We start from the raw sequence: 24,250 nt of genomic DNA, 5'->3' as shown, positions 1-24,250 counted from the left end.
GATGCGGAGGAAAGCCTCGCACACGACGATAAACGCCGAGATGTTGAGGACAAAGTTCGGGGCCAGATCGTGGAAATTCAGGCCGTAGTAGAACATGAGCCCCCGGACAAATGGATGCAGAGGGAAGCCCAGTCCACGGAGGAAATGGGGGAGGAATACCACCCTCTCATGGGGCCTGCGAGTGGGGATGAGCTGCCCTGTTTCGGGAAGCCGGTGTGCGATGTTGCTAGCCAGATATCCGGCCTTCCTCAACTTTTGGATGTGTCCCTCCGTGACGGAGGAGACCATCCACTTGCCTCCCGCTCCGGACATGGCTGGAGAAGGTCGAGGTAAGGAGTGCGGACTTGGGCGCTGGAGCTCGAGTGCGCAAGAATGGATAGGCAAAGGAGGAAGAAGGCGTAGGTGAAAAGGTGGATTCTTATCCCTTACATGGGTGGACGCAACTACATGTCCCCACTAGCCTGGTAAAACTCTCTTATCTCCCAAGCACCGTAATCAAAGGCGTGGTTGGGTTACCCACGCCCGTATTGATGAGAATCCCGGAATAAGGGGACACGATCTCCGCTTTAACAAGATGTGCCAAGGAAACCGCCTCGCATAACACGCTGAGATGGCACAGTAAAACGGTTTGAATAAAAGCTTGGCCGTGGTGTGATGTCACACTACAGAATACGTCAGCAGATTAGATTTGTGTAAATATTATTCTCTCTATGGCAATATGTGGAAACTTATTTTGCAGAGCCGGACACTATCTTTGTGTTCGAAATCTTCTATGAAGTACTTGGAGGAGGAACCCGCCTTGCAATGCCGAAGACAATCTGCGCGCCGGACTCGTCGTCATTGAAGCCTGGTTCAGGGTCTACTGAGGGAGTCCTGGATTAGGGGGTGTCCGGATGGCCGAACTATACCTTCAGCCGGACTCCTGGACTATGAAGATACAAGATTGAAGACTCCGTCCCGTGTCCAGAAGGGACTTTCCTTGGCATGGAAGGCAAGCTTGGCGATGCGGATATTTAGATCTCCTACCATTGTAACCGACTCTATGTAACCCTAACCCTATCCGGTGTCTATATAAACCGGAGGGTTTTAGTCCGTAGGACGACATACACATCAACAATCATACCATAGGCTAGCTTCTAGGGTTTAGCCTCCTCGATCTCGTGGTAGATCAACTCTTGTACTACCCATATCATCAATATTAATCAAGCAGGACGTAGGGTTTTACCTCCATCATGAGGGCCCGAACCTGGGTAAAACTTCGTGTCCCTTGCCTCCTGTTACCATCCAGCCTAGACGCACAGTTCGGGACCCCCTACCCGAGATCCGCCGGTTTTGACACCGACACTGTTCTTCTTCTGTAATCCAGTGTTGTGGTGAACCTACCCACTATGGCACAATGTCATATTCTGCAATGTATTAACTATGAACAATGTCATATCATTCTACTATTATTTAAACCGTCTCTTTATTTGCCAATCTGAAATGGTATAAATTGACATCACACTATCCATTGATACTTATGAGTTCTTGATCTGTAATCCAATGGTTTCGTGAAGCTACCAACTCCTTCACAATGTCATTTCCTGCCATGTCTTGACCTGAACAATACCATATTGTGTTAATGCAATTTTAAACCGTGTCACTTTATTCGTCAGTAAGAAATGTGATGAATTGTCAGCACTGATACTTTTATATGCAAAACCTGTCATCTGTCTGCTTGTTTATCTTCTAGAGTGAGCAAGATATAAGTGTTGAACAAGCGCAGTCTCATCATCTTGCTCAGCTGCTTGCGCTGCAGCTCCCCAGCATGGCTAACCTTTCTTGAGCTCTATTGAAGTGCTGTCGGTTTTGTATATTATGTTGTCGGCGTGTTTATTTGCACTGGTGGCGATCTTTGATGCCAAGTGTATGTAATCTGCTGTCTGCTTGTGCTTTATTATCATAGTGGCGAACTTTGATGCCCAGTGGATGTAATATGCCGTAATTTCTTTATTGTATAGTCTAGGTTTTTTTCTTATTCACGATGCTGCAGTTATTTTACTGTATATATATCCTGTCTTCGCAGTAAACCGGTCAAACCCTAAAATTACGGTACATAATCAGGCCGTCATGCAATCACGATGTAGGTTGGGCCTGAAACGTGCCGAACAGCTCACAGGCCGGCAACAGCCCGAAATGAACCCCGGCCCATGATTGTGTGAATCAAATCACGGGCTTTTAACAGGCCAAAATTGTCTCAGTCCTTATTTGGCCCAATCAGATATCGGCTACAAGCAGGCCGGATGCAAACCGGGTCGTAGTTAGGCCCAACTATATGACGGGCTTTTAACATGCCGAAATTAATATAGGGCCGAAATATTAAACGGGCCCTTAACAGGCCAAAACTAATATCAGGCCGAATTACTAAGTGGGCCTTTAGCAAGTGGGCCCAAAAGCATAGTGTCCAGTTGACGGGCCGAATCTGATATGGGCCATAATTAGGCCCAAAACCTCTTAAAGAGCCGAACCTGATCTGGGCCGTAATTTGGCCCAGAACGTGGTAGGCTTTTAACTGGCCGGATCTCATATGGGCCACTATTAGGCCCGGAGCGTGGCAGGCCATTAATGGACCGGATCAAATATGGGCCGACATTTGGCCCAAAACATGGCAGCCAGTTAATGGGCCGCCCTACTAGGGTCCTCAAAATCTTGTGGGCCTACAGCTGGGCTGGCCCATTAATGTCGGCGAAATCTCGTGGGCCTTTACGTGGGCCGGCCCATTATGATCCGCAAGAATCTTGTGGGCCTTTACCTGGGCCGGCCCATTATGGCACCCAAAAATTTTGTGGGCCTTTACCTGGGCCGGCCCATTATGGCCCGCAAAATCTTTGGGGCCTTTAGCTAGGCCAGCCCATTATGGTCCACTAAATCTCGTGGGCCTTTAGCTGGGCCGACCCATTATGGTCCGCAAAATCTTGTGGGCCTTCAGTTGGGCCGGCCCATTTAAACTTGATGGGTCGGTCCACGTGTCAACATATCATAGGCGCGTCTCGCCCATTGGATGAGTGATACCTTTGCCAATGCGGACCTGACACGTGTCTCCTCCAGCCAATGATGATTTTACACGTGGAAAATCCCCATTGGTCGGGGCTGTTAACGGGTTGTCGGATCCAAAACCCGACCTGATAGCTTAACGGCGTTCCGTTACGGTGGATGCCATGTGTCGGTCACCCTTGACGAAAGCACTTCTGTGACGCACGATTTATCGTCATGGAAGTGGACACTTCCGTGATGATAATTTTGGTAATGTCATGGAACACTTGTACGACAGCACATGTATGACTATCTTGATTCTTTCATAAAATCGTCATGGATATACATGCATGAGAGAAAACGCGACCTACTGTGACAAACACATATCATCATGGAAGTGTATTTTTTGTAGTGCTTGATCAAGCGCATCACCCATGGAGCATAAAATTTCAGGCCAAAAAGATCAATCCCAGAATCTGCAAGCTGTCGGATGAAGAAATCCCAAGTGTTGAATCTGATGCCATTGATGATATAGAAAACCAATGTCTTCATGGCGCCTTCGAGTTTAGCTTCAGAAGAATTTCCTTTGATTGGCTAGAGAGTACGCCTCAGGATATGATAGACTGTGCGTGGCAAGTACTCAAGGTCCTGAACAAGAATTCCTTGGGGTATTCGGCGTCATGGGGCAATGGCTTCATCATGCTCAGCATTTGGCTTATGTTTGGCTCTGGCTTCTGGAAGATGCTTTGCAGTTCGTTCAGATGAAGCTGACAACCAGGTTCATACAAGTCACCTAGAGTGGGCAGGGAAGTAAGCTCGATGATATCCCGAGCTTTGGCTTCATGATGAACGTCACCTATCATCCACTCAAGGATCCAAGTCTTCAGATCCCTGTTGTAGCCTCAAATGTGTAGTGTAGCATAGAACTGCAACAGAAGCTCTTCGTTCTAGTGCTCCACTACAAAAAAAAGACACATCCGTGACATTTTGGGCTGAACGAATTTTTTTTCTGTCATACATATGACACTTCTATGACAATAATTGTGACAAAACCCGGTATCATCATAGATGTGGTGGGCTCCTACTTCTATGACAAAAAATCATGATAGGAAATGGGCTTTTCGTCCTGGGCGGGCCGGAGACGCAGCTGCATGACATTCTTTGGGCCGTCCATGACGGAAAAAACTGTGGTAGAAGCGAGGGGGAGGAAAATTTTGGGGTGTTCCCAGTTACGGTGGGAGGTCGGGGGCCGAGCGATGCGCGTTTCTCTCATACATGTATGCGCGTGTGTGCAAGGTGTTGGCTCTAACTGAACCCGAGCGAGGCGTTGGGCTCTAACTGAACCCGAGCGATTGCACTGCAGGCTACATGTTACTGAACCCGAGCGAGCGATCGATGGCTGTTAACTGAACCCGATTGAGCGATTCCTTCGCTACTGCTGCTAACTGAAGCCGATCGATTGGATGAACAGTGAGCATTGCGGGGGGGGGGGGGAGGGTTGGATGAACAGTGAGAGGTGTCGTTGCCTCTGGATGAACAGGACCCCGTGGTGTGGAGGGCTGGATGAACAGTAGACGGTGGAGGGATGCCCGTGGAGGGGTGGTTGAACAGGACCCCGTGGTGTGGAGGGCTGGATGAATAGTAGACGGTGGAGGGGTGGTTGAATAGTAGCCGGTGGAGTAACGCGCGGTGGAGGCTGGATGAACAGGAGCCCGTGGAGGCTGGAGGAGGTCGACGGTAGCCCATGGAGGCTGGAGGAGGTCGACGGTGGAGATGAACAGTATCCCGTGGAGTCCCGTTTTATGGTACGCCACGCCCCTCCCGATGAACAGGACCCCCGTTTCGACCGTAGGAGGTCCGTTTCGTCCGTTTTGCGGTATGCCACACCCCTCCCGATCAATAGGACCCCTGTTTCGACTGTAGGAGGTCCGTTTCGTCCGTTTGGCGGTATGCCACACCCCTCCCGATCAACAGGACCCCCGTTTCGACCGTAGGAGGTCCGTTTCCTACTTTTGCGGTACGCACCCCGTTCCGACCATAGGAGGCCAGTTTCCTCCGTTTTGCGGTACGCCAGGCCTCGTTTCCATCGCCTGTTCCGTCAAGCCCTCCCGGTGAACATGACCACGCATTCCGTTCCGACCCAGCCAGTTGGCTCCCACGCGTTCCATTGCCTCCCGATGAACACGATGCATTCCGTTGCCTCCCCATGAACACGACGCATTCTGTTGCCTCCCCATGAACACGACGACGAAGCTGTTTCTCCGTTCCGACCCAGCCATGTACACGAGCCCTGACCGTACGTATGCGCGAGTAGGCGTTCGAGACCCCGCCCGTATGTACACATACATGGTCGTATTTTCTTTCTTGCACCCTGGCCGATGTACGTACGTGTACATGCTACGTGCACGCCTCTACTATGACACGTACGCGCCTCTACTACAACACGTGCGCACCTCTACATCCACCAGTATATATGTACGTACACGTTCGCGACCAGAATGACAACACTACGTACGCTTCAACCAAGTGGGTCCCAACTGTCAGGCACTTCCTTGCGTGCGAAGATGTAGCTGGTGGGTCCCAGCAGTCAGGGGGCGAATCGTTTTTTTGCCCGGACACACTTCCTTGCGTGCGAAGATGTAGCTGGTGGGTCCCAGCAGTCAGGGGGCGAATCGTTTTTTTTCCCCGGACGCACTTCCTTGCATGCGAAGATGTAGATGGTGGGTCCCAGTAGTCAGGGGAAACGTTTTTTTCGCAAAATACGATGGCCCGTCCGGTGGGTCCCCGCTGTCAGGTGGAGGAATCATTATTTTGCGCGTAATAAGGAGGCACTTCCTTGCTGTGGCCGTGGACCCAGCTGTCAGCCTCTCCACGTACAGTCCACGCCCGATGGAAGTCATTCCCTGACCACGTTGAGCACGCCGCGCCGAGAGCACCACGGCGGTGGACGACGGCGAGGACTAGGAAGGGGACGACTCAAAGCCAGGGAAGACGTAGTAGTGGATGCCCACGCGAAGAGGAGTACGAGGGTTCACTGGTTCGGCTGCGGTGTGAGGCTGTTGTCGCCATAGAATAACAGGGGGTGTGGGTGAGTAGAGGGATGGCCTGGCCAGCGGTGGGAGTAGTAGGGGGCGGTGAGGCCTCCGCGGCATCACAACCGGCCATGGGAGGCAGGAGCACACGGCACGACCGGTGCTGGTTTGGGCGGCTGGAGCAAGAAGACCAGAGGTTGAATAAGCACTACGGCCGTTGGATGAACATAATACGGTAACAGGAGCTAGAATCGTTCATATTGACTAAGTTGACAAAGCCCTCCGTCCCCATCAACTTGGTAGGCCCACAAGTCAGCCTCCCACTATGTTGGGTTCCAGCTGGCAGGGGGAATATTCATTTTTTTGTGCGTAATAAGGAGGCACTTCCTTGCATGCGAAGATAGCTGGTGGGTCTGACATGTCAGCGGGGGCATGTTATTTTCGTGAAATATTGAGGCCCTTCCGGTGGGTCCCAGATGTCAGGTGGAGGAATCATTATTTTGCGTGTAATAAGAGGCATTTCCTTTTGTGCGGCCGTGGACCCAGCTGTCAGCCTCTCCACGCACAGTCTACTTCCGATGGTGTCGTTCGTTGACCACGCCGCGCCGAGCGCATCCAAGGTGGTGGACGACGGTGAGGCCCCGGACAACAACGAGCCGGAGATGGGAAGACGCGGGAGTAGAGTCGCTGACAGAGAGGTGTACGAGGGTTAACTGGTTCTAGTGCGGTGTGGTTCGGCAGTCGGTGGAGAAGAACAAGAGGTGTGGAGGGGTGGAGGGATGGCCTGGCCAACGGTGGAGTAGCGCTTCATAGCGAAGCGTGCTAAGAAGAGCTGCTAGCAGCAGGAGGCGGGAGGTGGTCCCGGCGGCGCTGGAGGAAGAAGACGAGAGATTGAAGATGGATGCCGGTCGTTGGATGTAAATCCAACGGCTAACATGTCAGAATCATTTGTTGACTAAATTGACAACGACTTGCGTTGGCTTCAACCTATTGGCCACATTTCAGCCTCCAAAAATGTGGCACGTATTCAACCCATTTTTTCAGATTTTACAGTCTTTTTTTGTGCGGTAGAATTTACAGTCAATTTGATCTTCTTTTTTTGAATTACAGCCATTAGCTAGGATGGGTGAACAAATAATGTAGCGTCCATGCGGCCCATTTATTTTATTTCCTAAAAAATTGCAGGCCATTTGCACTTTCTTGAAATACATGATTTTGCTGGGCTGATTCTAATTATAATGTTGGGTTGGGCCAGCAATGTTATCAAAAAATAAAAAGGGGCTGAGCATTTTGTTATAAATATATTTAAATAATAAGTGATATTATTACATTCGTCCTTAAATCTTACCAAGCTTTTGTACACAATCACTAGGATTTTCGTGCCAAAACAATCCAGGATTTTATTTGTTAAGAAATTATTTTTATAAGTTAATAAGATGTGCGATATTGTTTTCTTACATATGTAAGTATCTATTAAATATATGATGACAATAAAAATAATATATAATAACATATAAAATAATTTAAATACATATAATATAGTTAGAAGGGAAACATAAGTTGGACCTGGCGTTCCTATTCTTATATAGAAAAATAGAACAGACCTCTGTGTTTTCTTCAAAAAAATACATAAATTGGCCTGCCAAAAATAAAACCTCAGATGGGAGGTCCATAGGCCGGTCGATACATGACGGCCCTAAGAAAATACAAACAGGCCTATGGACCTCCCATCCGAGGTCGTGGGCTGCACATGTTAAAAATGAAAGCCTAGACGGGGCAGCCCAAAACCACGTACAACACTTACCAAAACTTTGTCCCTCGTTTTCTCTGTGTTTCGCACACTAGACATTGTGTGGGCATTTTGACTGTGCATCATATGAAGATGTGCTATGCATGAATGTTGATCAGCGTGATGTTAACTGGCTGGTAGTTCCATTTTCGACCATGAATAAAACTTCCAACATGATGTTAACCCTGCTTGAAAAGGCCGTGTTAATATAAATGCTCTGTTCTGAAAGTTCTAGTTTCTTATCTGAAACTAAACTTGCAGTTTTTATCTGAAACTGAAACTTGCAGTTTCTTCTCTGAGAATCACATTGTCTGCACTTTTATACTCCTACGAAACTACATTTTTAAGTGCTAAAAATAGATCTCTAGAATTCATAAAATACTTCATATGCTCAATACTTCAAATCTGAAATTCAAAAGACATTCATATCTGAAAGTACTCTCAAAATACACAACACAAAACACAATTCACAACCTGCAAATACTGACAACCCTTAGCTCATCCTGACAATTCACAACCTGCCCGACTATTGGGCTGGGGGGGCAGCCCCCTCCTATTCCTCGGCGGTAGACAGCCGCCCCGTGAGATGATGTGAACGGCGAGGGAGACGACGGCGGGGAAGCGTCGTCGGGCCAACTGCTTTTCCCCTCTTGCAGTTGGGTTCGGTCGACGAAGACTCCACCGGCTCGCTCTAGCAAGACACCCTCACAAACGGCACCCCGTAGATGCTCAATCCTTCAATCTCTGGTGGATGCTCCATCTGGGATCGATACTCCCACCACCGCTCCCTTACGATCGAGTTCGGTGAATCTGTTTGCTCCATGGCCCAGAGGAGCAGCTCTATGTACTCCGGCGCGACTCCCTCCGGGAGTATCGCCGCCTTTTCGCTCTGTTGCAGATATTTGGCCATGGATGTCGCCGTTGCTGCTAGTTGGTCCTTGTTGTCAAACCAAGTCTGTATCTCCAACATCCTAGCTAGCTTCACAGGGTCGCCGTCTGCGATCCTCACGTATCGGTTGTACTCCTCCATCGATCTACTTCTCCACAGCACCTTCACTCGCCGGTGGTGGTTTTGAATGGAAGAGGAGAGGAGCAGTGCTGGTTTTGGATTAGAACGGGAGAGGAGCGACGCTGGTTTTGGACTGGAACAGGAGAGGAGGGGTGGTGGTTTTGAAATGGAAGAGGAGAGGAGCGGCGCTGCATTTAGATTGGAACAAGAGAGGAGCAGCGGTGGTTTAAGAGGAGAAGATGATTAAATCACCACATATTAGTCCCATTTTTATTAGTCCCACTGTAATTAAATCACCACATATTACACTGATTCCGCTGCTCGTTGCATACGCTGATTGGGAGAAATAAATACCCAGTCGTAGCATGCACTAGGGATGTGCGCGTGAGGCTTGCATGCGGATGCATGCGGAGGGAGGTGAGACAATTCAATTAATTAATGCCGCTCCTACTCGTCCCCGCACGTCCTTCAACACTACGGCGGTTCGCTCCTAGTCATCCTGTCCATTCACATTACGGCAGTTCCACTAATCCTAACCCTCCTCCCAAATCCATGGCGTCCCAAATCTCAACGATCGGCGGTGAGTACAAGGTTAGAACCATCACCGGCGATGAGTTCGATGTCATCTACACCCGTTCTTCCACGACGGTGAAAGGATGCCTTTCTCGCTTCAGACACATGTCGGAAGACTCAGATGATGAGTGGGTCGTTGTGCTAGATGTTGAGTACACCACAGTCCTGGGACGAGAGAAGGATCTAAAGGACGAAGTGAGGAAGAAGCCCACCGTGATCCAGGTTTGCGTGCATGACTTATGCTTGGTCTACCACATATGCCATGCCGACATTGAGTGCCAGGATTTTAAGGACTTCCTCAAGAGCAACCTAGTCAAATTTGTTACTGTAGACTTTGGTAACGACAAAGAAGTCCTGCGTCGGATAGGCCTCGTTGTAGGCAACACCTTCGACCTCCAGAAGAATCGCCTGGTGTCCTCTTGTCAGCCTTCAATGCTGACCCTGGCAGGAGCCATGGTTCATCCTTCGTACGGTAAACTGGAGAGACCTCCATACACGTTTCATTGTCATGCATGGCAGCGGAATGTACTAGATATAGACCACATCCACTACGCTGCAATGGATGGCTACCTTTGCTTCAATATCTACAAGGGTTGGATGAAGAGCAACAACCAAGTGTGCGGTTCAAGCAAAGAAGTATCGGCCAAGAGGAAGAGGGACAAGGACGAAGTCGAGGACGTGGACGAGGACTCCAAGTAAGGTGGTAGTGTCATTGCTCATGGTGGTTCTAATGTAGTGTCTACCGGAATAGTTGCAAAGTTTAATTTTAGATGTGCTTAATTTAATTTGAGGGGTGTGTTGTGCTGAGCCTCCAGCAGAACTATGTTATGTTTCTTCTCGTTACTTTAACTCTTCAGTACGTACATACTAGTATTTCTTACATTTCATCTTTTAGTTGGTATAGTACTACCACTCATTTCTTCACATTATATACGCACAATATATATGGCCAATATCATATAGCCAGCAGTTTAGTTGTCAAAGAATTTCAGGGTGCTTAGTTTTGTCAAAGAATTCCAGGATGCTTAGAGGGTGCTTGGATCCAAGGGACTTATTTTAGTCTGACTAAAAATAGTCTCTTTAAGAGGCTAAAGTTCCAAGCACCCCTGACTAAAGAGGGGCTAAAACTAGTCTTGAGACTAAAATTTTTTAGTCAGGGGTACCCCTACTAAAATGTGGATTAGTCCTCTCTCTACTCATTTAACTCCTCTCCTTTAACACAGGCGAGTTCTGGATTGGAGGGTTTGGAGGATAATAAATGCTCATTAACTTGATTTTAGCCTTTTTAGTATTTGGATGCAAGCATGGGTGAGGCTAGCATGTTTTAGTCCCACTACTTTTAGTCATGGCACTAAAACGTATCCAAGCACCCTCTTAGTTTTATTTGAGGGTTGGGTTGTGCTGGACACCATTATTGTGACTAGCCTTTTTAATAGTACTATATGCATAATTTGGCAACGAGCGCTCTCTATATGTACCACCCTTTTTTTAATTTCAAGTTTTGCTCCATGGCGCAATCCATCGATACTACTGCTGTACAAAAGTATACACTTTTTAAAAGGCTAGAGGGCGGGGCAGTCTAGCTTGGTCAGTTTCACGAGAGGCGAGGGCCTTTGTGATTTGACGGCTCATTACTGCTGGAAGGCGGGGCCTTGTGATTTGACTGCTCGTATAAATGCGCCGACGACCTGATCGAGGAGGAGCAAAGAACCGTGCGGTATACTCAAGTTTTCCACTGGAGTAGTACTGCGACGGAGGAGCACGAAACATGGCAGCCCACTGCCATATGGCGATAAAAATGATCTACTTTGCTAGTCATCTCATTGTTAGCATTGTTCTATTCATTCCCTCAAAAAACCATTGTTCTATTCATGCCTCGCAGAGAACGTGACACATGCGGCGAAACACCCGAAGCAAAAGATGAAACACAGGAGCAAAAGAAGAAGGAAGATTATCACCCCAAATGATCTAATTCACCGCGGAGTCGTAACTGCTTCATCATCGCCTCCACGACCTCCATCTCCTTGCGCATCTCCTCCGCCATAGTCTTCATTCTATCCATGATGCTGGATTTCTCGATGCGAGCCTTCATCATCTGCTCCACGGCCACATTACGTACCTTGACAGCAGCCGGGTGCTCGATGCGGAGCTTCACCAACTCCTCCTTCTGTTCCATGACGAGGGCCTGCAGCATCTTCATCAAGGAACTACTATTCTCATGCAGCTTCTTCCAGCCGGCATTCTTCTCCTTCAACAGGTCGACCTCATGGCAGAGCTTCGCCTTGTCCTCCTGAAGTCGCAGGATTTCACCGGTCGCCTTCTTCTCCGAGGCAATGCTCTTCTTCAGCAGCATCACCAAGTCGGTGGTCAACTCCCCCTGCTGATTGAGCTTAGCGGGCATGTCGTCGAGGCTCTCCTTCAGCAACTCCATCAAGCCTTGGATGAACTCCTTCTGCTTATTGAGGTGCTTATTGAGCTGATCTAGCATGCCGTCGAGGGATAACGACTCCAGCTCCGCCGGCTCGGCATGTTCGCCTCCGTGACTAGGGCGCTCCTGGGAGTCATCGCCTACCCGTGAGAGATCTTTCGAGGTCTCTGCGTGGCGGAGAGCCCTCTCTTTTTTTCCGTAGCCTTGGTTGCTGCTCCCTTGTAACGAGTAGTTGTCGACCTAGAGCTTTGCTCACCAGCCATGGCAAAGACGGACGAAGAAGAAGCACTTATGAGGAGGAAAGGTAGAGTAATTTTCGGTTAGGTAGTTCCCCTTTTTATAACCTAACTACTAGCACTAGTACTAATACCTGCATAGTGGGAACAGGTTCAGGTTTGGTACGTACTAGTAGGTGTGAGCAGGCTTTCGAATGTGATGGGAACAAGGTAAAGATTAATTGATGGTTTTGGTTTCGAAGCCCGAAACGGCTCTCGATGAGTTTAGCGGAACATAAATTTCAAGTACTACACTGCTCAAATGCATAAATATTATGTTACTGTCAAAAATTGGCACAAAATACGAAGGAGACCAATGGAAGTACTACTAGCAACCCACGATTTAACTACTCGCATGCTCGCAGTGGAGTAATAATGTCTTTCTTCCGCCCTCACGTCCACTCAATTTGCATGCGCTGTATTAATTGACCATAAATGAAGTGAATGACTTTACATGCGTCAAATTATCACATGGGGTGGATCTTGGTACAAAATTGCGTCCGCCCATGTACCCGCGTGTGCGTGCGAGGGAATGAGTGCGTGCGTGGTGTGCGTGCACATCTTCGCTTCGTGCATGTACCGCCAGTATGGCTCAGGGAGGATGAGTACATTCTTCTGGAACCAGCAGCACGTCACTGTGATCAATCCACGCAAGGAGGTCGCGACAACGCCTCCACATGTGCCACGTGGCTTCATGAACTGTAAGAGAGACACTGTGTAGCGTGCCATTGGTATTCTAATTTACGTGTTTTGCACATACTCGAAGTACTAGTAAGGTACACGTGCATTGCACGCATAATATTTTGGAACCAAATTATGAATAAATACCACACTATAGCTAGCATGTAAGCTCTGAGTCATATATGCCTGATGTAGCCCTTCGTTTAATTCTTATAGTTCATCTCATTCAAAATCAATTAGTTTTTATAAAAAAGCTAAGAACGCGGGAATAGGAAAAACATGGGATTATAGTGGAATGTCGTCTTGAATCCTACAGGATTGTACGAGTGTTTGTTTGTGCATAGAAAAAATGTAGAATTCTTTCAAAGAGGTTTGAGTGGATGGGATGTTTCCTATGAAATCTAGTGCAAATGAATCATATGGAAAAATTCCTATGGTTTACAATCCTACGAATCAAACAACCAAGATAGGAAAAATTCCTAATGATTAGAATCCTCCAAAGTTCCTTTGAGAATCCTTTGAATCAAAGAAGCCCTTAATCTATTTTATGATTCATGGAATTGTGCGTTGTAAAGCATAAAGTAAAAACAAATAATGGCAATTCAACTAGAAAAAAGTTTGGGCAGTTATGATACGGAAGATTCTAGAACAAAAGAGAACCACTGTTGTGTTGAGGTTTGTGCATTATGCTTAAGTTCAACCAGGGAGTCTGCTAGATTGTACATGTGGCAAAATCTGGTGGGGGCTAGAAGATGGTGCGAGGGGCCGAGTGGAGGGAGACTATGAAGGAATGAACAAGTGCAAGATCGATATTTAGAGAGAGGGGGCGAACACGGGCGCTGTTGCGCGCAGTGGCGGAGCCATGAAAAATAAATGAGCTAGGGGGCCAAGCATTTCTAATCCTTTACGAGGAGGGTCAATTCATGAACTTAAACCATTTTTAGCAGCAATTGTCTAATGATCACATTCATATTAGCCTCGATAAATAGTGATGTTAGGGGGGGAGGGGGCAGGGCCCTTACTGCCCCCTCTTCGCCATTGTGCACGCGTCTGAGAGATGAAGCGGAAGGCATGGATGATGAGAGGGGGACGTTGGATATATAATTAATGTGGGTGTATTAGCTATATATGTTAATCCTATATAGAGAGGTATAGATTGATCGATGTGGACGTGGGAAAGAGGGTGAGACCTCACTGGATATATCGATTGATCGGTTTGTGTGGAAAACAATGAAAGACCTAGCTATATACAGACATACATAGAGGAACATCAATCGTTGTGCATGCACGCGTGAGAGATAAAGAATGCCCGATATGATGGAGAGGGGGATGTGTGTGGGTGTGTACCTTCATGGGAGACCGACCTGAAGAAAAAGATTGCATGCGTGCGATGGATAATGCCGACTGGTAGTGTGTGTGCATGCATGCACGAGAGAAAGTTAGTGGTACAATTATAAAGAGAATACTACTGTGTGGGTGTAAAAGAATAGGTGAGGTCATAATCAATGTAAAGTTGAATTCAAATATTTGAATAAGAGATCCTGATGTTTGAAACCCATGCATGCATGAATATAACGGAGATCTGCGCGGTGTGGTTTGGAAACGAGCATGTTGTAATGTATACACATTGAACAAGGTTAGGCTGATTTGAATTTGAGATACCGATGGCAGACATCATTTGGTCACGTCGCATCCGTGCATGGACACACTATTCTAATTGGAGATGATGGGTGGCTTTCTCATCACATATCTATATCTATACCCCTATATATATTATTCTATATATTTTATATTGTGTGCGGGTAACTTGAACTTTGAAAGATGGTCGTTGGATGAGGCAAATCCGATGGTCCAAAGATGGCAAATTTTAGCACTACTGGCCGTTGGATATCATCTAGATTCCACCAGATTTCGCCACATGTATAATCTAGAAGACTCCATAGTTGAACTTAAGCATAATGCACAAACATCAAAACACAAGCACTTCTTATTTGTTCTAGAATCTTCCGTATCAGAATCGCCCAAATGTTTTTCGACATGATTTGCCATTATTTGTTTTTACTTTATGTCTTACGACGCACAATTCCATTAATCTTAAAATAGATTAGCTTTCTTAAAAAACTAGATGATTTTGAATGAAATGAACTATAAGAATTAAACGAACATCTACATCATGCATATATGACTCAAAGCTTGCATGCTATAATGTGGTATTTATTCATAATTTGGTTGCCAAATCTCATGCGTGCAATGCATGTGTACCTTACTCTAGTCTAAATGGTGTTTGTGTGTGTGTTGTGCGTGTTGAGCTGCAAATTTTTTTGGGTACACATTAAGCTTGTTCTTCCGAAATTTCAAGCCGCGCCTTGTTATGCTGAAAATTCAAGCTAGCGTCTCTGTCTATCGTGCTGCGAAACTCCCGCCTCTTCAACCCGCGCCTTGTTAGCCCGAAATATTTAAGATATATCTTTGTCTCGTTGTGCTCCGACAACTCCCTCCATCTCAACCCGCGCCTTGCTATTCCGAAATTACAACGCGTGCGAAAACTCCCACCTCTTGTGAAATCCCGACACGTGAAATGCCCGTGGGTACCCCTGAACCGAAAGAACCGCCTCAAATCGGTGGGGGTACTTTCGTAACTTACCCCACATTTCGGACAAGCGCGTCTCTAAGCCATGGTTCCTCACTGCCATCCCATCCGCCCACCTATTCGTACACCGAGGCCGCGAAAACCCGTGAGGAAACTCCACACCCTGCTCCGTACGCCACCTAGCCGAAGCCTCTTCCTCGACGACGTCGTCCACAGAAACACCTCGACGTCCCTCATCCACCGTACCGGATGAGGATCCGTCGTCGATCTCATCGTCCCGCCGGTTCAGCCACCCCATCCTCCACCTCCAAGGAGCTGCCCCGACGTTCCCCTCATCTTTCGCGCCACCTCCATTCCCACACCGTCGTCTTCACCTGCACCACCAGAAGAGCATCATCATCACCGTTTCCTCGGATGAAGCTGCGGCCTAATTGGCGCCACCAAAAAGGTTGTACACTAATCGCTGCATTTTCTTCTTGATTCGATCTCATGGTGCTGCCGGCACTCGGTCCCGAGCCGACACGGCACGGCTCCATCCCCGGCGGCGTCGCCGGCCACTTCCTCCACGGGGTTGCTCCCTCAATGGCAACGTCCACATCAGTAGGAGCTGCTGCTGCTTTAGCTCTCGCTCGTGCTGCTGCTCTTCTCTTGCTCTCAGTCCCCTGCCTGGTCTGCTCTTGCTATTGCTCTTGCTCGCGCTGCTGCTCTCACTCTTGCTCTTGCTTGCGATGCTGCTCCGATTTAGCTACACTTCAGTCGACTGAATCGAATTTTGGGTCAGCCGATTTTTAGGGGGTGGGGGGAGGGGGGGCTCGCCGGGGTGAAGGATGAACCAGCCGCAGTGGGGAGGGGGGCTCACCGGAGAGGTACCCCACTATCTATCTTAGGGTTCAGGGTGGGGGCGGTGGTCGCCGGCGGTGGCGGGGCGTTGGCGGGGCAGTGGCGTGGGGATCACCGGAGAAAAAGCTCGGCACAGGGGGGCCTAGAGGGATGGCCGGGGCGGTGGCGGACCGGCGGTGGGGAGTGTTTTCGGGGTGGGCGGGGCGGCGCACCGCCGGCCGCGGGCGGCGGGGGGCTGCTGTTTGGCCAGTGGTGGCTAGCGGCTCAGGGGGTGGAGGTTGAAGATGAACCGCAGGCCCTTGATTTCGTATCCAACGTCTGCAAAATCGACTGACCAGAGATGAAAAAGTCAGTTGACCGGCGTATAGCCTCATCTTGCTAGTGCGTTCAGTTTCGACAGCAAAATTCAGTTTCGACAGTAAAATTCAGTTTTGACAGTTAAGTTCAGTTTCGACAGTTAAGTTCAGTTTCGACAATTAAATTCAGTTTTGACAGTTAAGTTCAGAGATAAGCGGCTGATGTATTTTACATCTAGCACTTTGTGGTTATGTATTTTACGTCATGTATTGGAGATGCTATTTGAATTCCACTCAGGTTAACATTGTTCGTTGTCTCTTTTGTCCTGCTTCAGCCTCGGCGTCGTACAACTCACCGGAGCTGCTCCAACAACGAAACCCTCCATCACAGCGGAGCAGTACCTCGGGCTCCATCTCCAGACGCCTAGATCTTCTTCCCCTCCTCCGACAGCCAAGTCACCCAGAGCATCCTCACCGGCCAATCTAATCACGCTGAGATCGACATGGCTTCGCCAAAGAGGTTGTACACTTGTTGCATCTCTTTTTTACTCTACATGTTATATATATTGTCCACTGAGCACTCGTGGTAACGGGAAATACGATTATTTTATCCTACTATATGACAAGCAGTGAGGTACCAGGCAACTTAGCTATCTGTGATGGACTCTCTTGAACGCCATCATTATTTATCTCTGCGCGTTTGAGCTGTGCATTGGTCGATGGGCCTGGGAGTTGATCTAGTATGGCAATGGCCTGGGTCCAAAGTAATAGAAGTAGCACAAAAAAAATTTTAGTGTAGGATTTCCTTGCTCAAGCCTGCCTACTAGAATCGCCAGTGCTTGAAAGGAAAAGTGAATGAAAAACATCGGAATTGGAAAGTTTCCTATGGTACTACTTTTCATGAATTTGGTGGAAAGGAATGGAGCAAAGGAAAACTGTAGGATTTGTTCCTTTAGTGTCTTCTTGAAAGAAAAACCATATGAATTCTAATTTCGACTTCTCCTCCTTTTGATATTCCTATTCATCAAGCACAAGACTAAGAGATAGTAGCATAATAGCATTATAACCGTACATTATCTTGTGGTTTGACTTAATCTCACCATGCTTTTTTGCGTCATGTGATCTTCCAATTGTCGTGAACCAAACACCCAGATTGGCAGAAATCCTGTGTTTTTAAATTCTTTGTTTTGCACGTGCATTCCTATCCTATTCCTGTCTATTTCCTATCCCTGCATTGTTAGAATCCTCAAATCCAAACAAGCCCTTACTCAATTACGTCTATTACAGATATGTGTCAAAGAAAACCTTGTGTGGTTTGTCCTGCTCCTGCGGCGTTGTGTTCCACCCCAGCTCAGCTGCTCCAACGATGGAAGGGTTCACCACAGTAGGGATCGGCTCTCCAGACTGTCTTTCGCCGCCTCAAATCTTCTTCCCCGCCGCCGGCAGCCACAACAACTGCATTACCATCATCAACTGAGTAGATGACCTTGAGGACTACACAGGTCCGCAAGAGAGGTCGCACTCTTCCGTGTCTGCTTACGTTATGCGTCGCTTAATATGATGACATGCTACATTATCGTCGTGTTCACCTATTAGACTCCGAGTCAGGTCCAAACTAATGCTGAAACTTGAGTTTTTAAATGGTTGTGGGGTACATATTGGGGCATCAATCTGTACTATCTGTCTCCGGTGTCTACTATGAGTTTCATGTTGGGTGCAAACAAACATTAAAGGAGCCATTATCTGTATTTTTTAACTAAAGCTATTATCTACCTGCTATCATTGGTTTTGGGTCTATCCACAGTTTGCTACCATCACTCTGGATTTGTGCATGCACTCCTTACATAATCTCACTATGTTTTATTCCTATGCATGCCAGTTATTGTACACAATGGAACTGGTCATGTAGAGCAAAAGAGACGAGCCTTGCGTGGCAATAAAATTTCATGCAGACGTCGTTCCATGGTGGGCGCAAAGGCAGCCCCCCTCCACCCATTTCGGATCATAATCAAGAGGAAGATAACTGTTCTGAGGGTGATTCAGAAGGAGAAGACCACTCCTATTTACCCCATGAGGTATTCACTCTAACTTGGCATGCTGATGTTGGTAATATCATGCATATGGTGCCTTGCATTGCTTACTGTATACATTAAAGATGTCATCTGCTTAGTTTAGACATGCTTTGTGTCAATGCCATCTGTTTAGTTTCTTTATCGTATATGTGAATCATGCAATGACATCTTGTCTAGCCAGGCATCATATATGTGAATTTTGCAATGCCACCCTGGTTAGCCAATCATCTTATATGTGAATTATATCATACCATCATTTTTTATTATGTGTTAAATTTGTCAACAATTTTAGTACATTCAATTACTCTTCCTTTGCATCAGCCATTCGGCACGGTCATGGAAAAATCTGGAGTGGAAACAAGGTCTTCAGAGCAGACAATGCTATCTGACGAAGCGCATGTCTTGCTGGTTATCGATAGCTCCTCAGAGGAGGATTCAGAGACAGATGACCAGTCATATTTCCCCCCGAGGTGCATGCCCTAACTTGGCAGGGTTATGTTGCTCATATCGTGCGTATGGTATCTTGCATTGGTATGTCATTTGCTTAGTTTAGACATGCTTTGTGTGAATGCCACCTGTTTAGTGTCTAATTACCATATATGTGAATTATGCAATGCCATCTTGTTGCAAGACATTATATATGTGAATTATGCAATGTTATCTTGTTGCAAGGCATTATGTATGTGAATTATGCAACGCCATGCTGTTTAGGCAAGCGTCAGATATGTGAATTATATCATGCCGTACTTTTTTTGTATTTCTCATTGCTTTTGTTGACAATGTTTGTATATTCAACTGCTCTTCCTGTGCATCAGCCATTTGAATTGGTGATGGAGAAATCTGGAGTGAAAACAAGGTCTTCAGAGCAGACAATGCTACCTCCTGAAGCAGATATCTAGCTGGTTACAGATAGCTCTTCAGAGGAGGATTCAGAGGCAGATGACCAGTCCTATTATCCCCCTGAGGTGTATGCTCAAACTTGGCAGGGTTATATTACTCATATAATGCATATGTTGTATTGCAATGCTTAGTTTTTACATCATATACACAATATTGAATGCCATCTCCTTAGTTGACACATCATATATGCGATTGCCCTCTGCTCACTTCCTTAGTATATAAATCATATATTTGAATTATGTCATGCCATGATGTTTACATAGACAGCAAGTATCTGAATTAGGGCATGCCAACCCATTTTCTAAAGAAATAATATAGTTATATCATCTCATCCTGTTTACATAGTCATCATATTTTAAATTATGTCATTCTATCTGTGAATTATATCACGCCGTCATGTTTCCATCGACGGCATGTTTGTGATTTATGGCATGCCAACCACTTTAATAGACACATCGTAGTTATATCATGTCATCCTGTTTACATAGTAATCATATTTTGAAGTATGTCATTCTATCTTGTTTAGTTAGCCATCATACATGTGAAATTGTGTCATGCTATCCTGTTTAATTAGCCATCATATATGTGAAATTATGTCCTGCTATTATGTTTTCTTAGACAACATAAATGTGAATTATTTCAAGCCCTGTTTTCTTCCCTACTATCCATTGCACCCGTCTATCTTACAATGTCTGTACATTCAATTACTTTTCTTGTTTATCAGCCATTTCAATTGGAGGGAGTGATGGCAGTATCTATGGGAGTTAAAACACGGTCTTCAGAAAAGATCGTGCTACCCGTCGATGCAGATAGAACCACGGTTGTACTTGCCGCCCCACCACACATAAACCACACTCATGCAGATTGTACCCCTACCGAGTTGGACAGAGAACCAGCTACACCCCTTCTAACCCCAACCCCAACAGATAGACACCCAATTCCTGTTGACACATCACCGTCTCCACCACAGAGCACCCAAACACGAGCAGTTAGTAAGGCAACTGCAGTGCCCAAATCACGAGGACCACCACTCCGAACCCGAAGTCAACGCTTAAAGCAGAAGAAGAATTGTTCCCAGGTCAGGTTTCGTAGCTATGGTTCATACTACTTTGCTCTTGCATCACTGTATTTACTGATACCAACTAATTTCAAATTTGAAGTATGCAATTGAAACTCCAATGCCGCAACAGGTATGTTTTAAACCTGTTTCTTCAACGTGTTTGGCTGTTTGCTGTTGTAACTTGCTCTATGTTGATTTCAATTTCAATTGAATAAACAGTTATGTTCTCATGCCATGCACATTACAAGTGTTGTTATTGCTGTGTAGTTTCCCACACTTATATTCTATCTATGCCTCTTTGTCTTAAATAGATATGATTTGAACTGTATCTATCTTGATTTGGCAACATAAACTAGAATGATATAGACCATACAGTGACCATACTACATAGATATATGTTTGTTTCATGCTATTATCCTGTCCACCTTACTACTGAACTGGTTTACCAAAATGAGTTTCATATACTACATTGTAAACCTGAGATGTGTTTGGGTGTATCTCTTTTAGAACGCAGATAAAATATTGGAGAAGAGTACCATGTTATGCAATGGTAAAGGAAGTAATGCAGAGAAGGTTCAAGATAGTGAGACATCCCTATTGGTCTCCAAGAAAGCTGATAAAAAGTATATTGAAGACACTGAGAAAACCCCAAAGTCCTGTCTTGATGTAGTGTTCGAGTTACTGGCTACCACTGCTGGCACCAGCTCTTCGAACTCGTTGCCTGAATCAGTTTGGCTTCTTGATTCTCAACTTCAAGTTGAAAGACATCGATCAGATGTTATGCGACAGGAAGCTAAAGGACTGAGGAAGTTCCTGCAGAATTCAGATGCATACTTTCTGGTGCAACAGCAAGCGCTGGAGGACTTAAGCGCCAAACAAGAGAAAGTTAATAAGCTTGCTAAGCATCTTGCCAGCATTATGGGTACCCAGGATATTGTTTCTTGAGCTCTTCTGAAGTGGTTTCAGTTCTGGACTTGATTTGCTGCGGCGTTTATATGCTGCTGTGTTCCCTATATTTGCACTGGTGGCGAACTTTGATGCCTAGTGGATGTAATATGTGTAATAGCCGTGATAGCCTAGTGTAAGTTGCTTTCTTATTTATTTCCTTGTTGTCTTGTTTATTTGTTTGCTTGCAGTCAGTGCAGTTCTTTTTCTGCGGTTTGCTAGTGGCTGCAATAACCTATTTTTTTTAAAACTAAGCCACAATAACCATGGTCTAATATTTACTGTAGTGACACTGGGCCTCCTACAAGCCGTAGAAACAGTGGGCCTTCTACGGCCCATATAAACAGTGGGCCTTCTACGGGCTGTAGAAATAGTGGGCCTTCTACGAGCCGTAGAAACAATGGGCCTTCTACGGGCCGTAGAAACAATGGGCCTTCTACGGGCGTATCATCAATGGGCCTTATATGGGCTGTATGATCGATTGGCCAAACCTGGGCCAAACAGACCGCATTCTGGCCGTAAACAGGCTAGAGTTGGAATCATCCGTTTGTGGGCCGACCATAATGGGCCATCATTAATAGGCCGTATTTGATGACGCTATGAAAGCGACCCAACGTATTAACGGACCACAAACGGGCCGACTGTAACCACGGGCTGAATTTGGCCCACAAGAAGAAAATGATAGTGACGGGCCGTAAGTAAATGAATGCTGGAAAATAGCCCAAGAATAAATGGGCTCTGAGAAGGCCGAAAGATAACATGGGCTGGAAACGGCCCAATGGAATAACGAGCCATTAATGGGTATAAAGTGATACACTGTTCTTTATGGGCCAGTTTCACCACGGGCCGTTAATGGGTGTAAAGTGATACACTGTTCATTACAGGCCAGTTTCACCACGGGCCGTTAATAGGCCAAGAGTTACATAGGGCCTCATATGGGCCGAAAGACGTCATGGGCCATACATGGGCCAGAAGTGAAAACGGGCTGGAATCATATTGGATGGCCCAAATGACGCTACTGGGCCTAATTCGAATAGGGCGTAACGGGCCTTGGGTTAGCGGGCTGTAAATGGGCTATATGCAAACATGCCGTTAACAGGCTTTCCATGGGCCGGCCCACCACCTTTTGACCAAGTCAAACGGGACGGCCTTTTCATAGGAATGGGCTTTTGTTGGGCCGTGCCATGTGTCGACGTATCATAGGCGCCTTGTGTCCAATGAGTGGATGACATCTGTCCCAGCGATGAGCCGACACGTGTCCAGCCAATGATGATTTTACAAATGGAAAATCCCCATTGGTCGGGGCTGTTAACGGGTTACCGGATCCAAAACCCAACCCGATAGCTTAACGGTGTTCCGTTACGGTGGATGCCACGTGTCGGTCACCCTTGAAGAAAGCACTTCTGTGACGCGCGATTTATCGTCATGGAAGTGGACACTTCCGTGATGATAATTTTGGTAATGTCATGGAACACTTCTACGACATCACATGTATGAATATCTTGATTCTGTCATAAAATCGTCCTTTTTTGTATTTCTCATTGCTTTTGTTGACAATGTTTGTATATTCAACTGCTCTTCCTGTGCATCAGCCATTTGAATTGGTGATGGAGAAATCTGGAGTGAAAACAAGGTCTTCAGAGCAGACAATGCTACCTGCTGAAGCAGATATCTTGCTGGTTACAGATAGCTCTTCAGAGGAGGATTCAGAGGCAGATGACCAGTCCTATTATCCCCCTAAGGTGTATGCTCAAACTTGGCAGGGTTATATTACTCATATAATGCATATGTTGTATTGCAATGCTTAGTTTTTACATCATATACACAATATTGAATGCCATCTCCTTAGTTGACACATCATATATGCGATTGCCCTCTACTCACTTCCTTAGTATATAAATCATATATTTGAATTATGTCATGCCATGATGTTTACATAGACAGCATGTATCTGAATTAGGGCATGCCAACCCATTTTCTAAAGAAATAATATAGTTATATCATCTCATCCTGTTTAGATAATCATCATATTTTAAATTATGTCATTCTATCTGTGAATTATATCATGCCGTCATGTTTCCATCGACGGCATGTTTGTGATTTATGGCATGACAACCACTTTAATACACACATCGTATAGTTATATCATGTCATCCTGTTTACATAGTCATCATATTTTGAAGTATGTCATTCTATCTTGTTTAGTTAGCCATCATACATGTGAAATTGTGTCATGCTATCCTGTTTAATTAGCCATCATATATGTGAAATTATGTCCTGCTATTCTGTTTTCTTAGACAGCATAAATGTGAATTATTTCATGCCCTGTTTTCTTCCCTACTATCCATTGCACCTGTCTATCTTACAATGTCTGTACATTCAATTACTTTTCTTGTTTATCAGCCATTTCCATTGGAGGGAGTGATGGCAGTATCTGTGGGAGTAAAAACACGGTCTTCAGAAAAGATCGTGCTACCCGTCGATGCAGATAGAACCACGGTTGTACTTGCCCAAGAACCAGCCCCACCACACATAACCCACACTCATGCAGATTGTACACCTATCGAGTTGGACAGAGAACCAGCTACACCCCTCCTAACCCCAACCCCAGCAGGTAGACACCCAATTCCCGTTGACACATCACTGTCTCCACCACAGAGCACCCAAACACGAGCAGTTAGTAAGGCAACTGTAGTGCCCAAATCACGAGGACCACCACTCCGAACCCGAAGTCAACGCTTAAAGCAG

The sequence above is a fragment of the Triticum urartu genome, chromosome 3A, assembly GCF_056163025.1.
Source record: "Triticum urartu cultivar PI428250 chromosome 3A, HENAU_Tu73, whole genome shotgun sequence".
Classification (NCBI taxonomy): domain Eukaryota; kingdom Viridiplantae; phylum Streptophyta; class Magnoliopsida; order Poales; family Poaceae; genus Triticum; species Triticum urartu.
Note: the sequence above shows the minus strand (reverse complement) of the source record.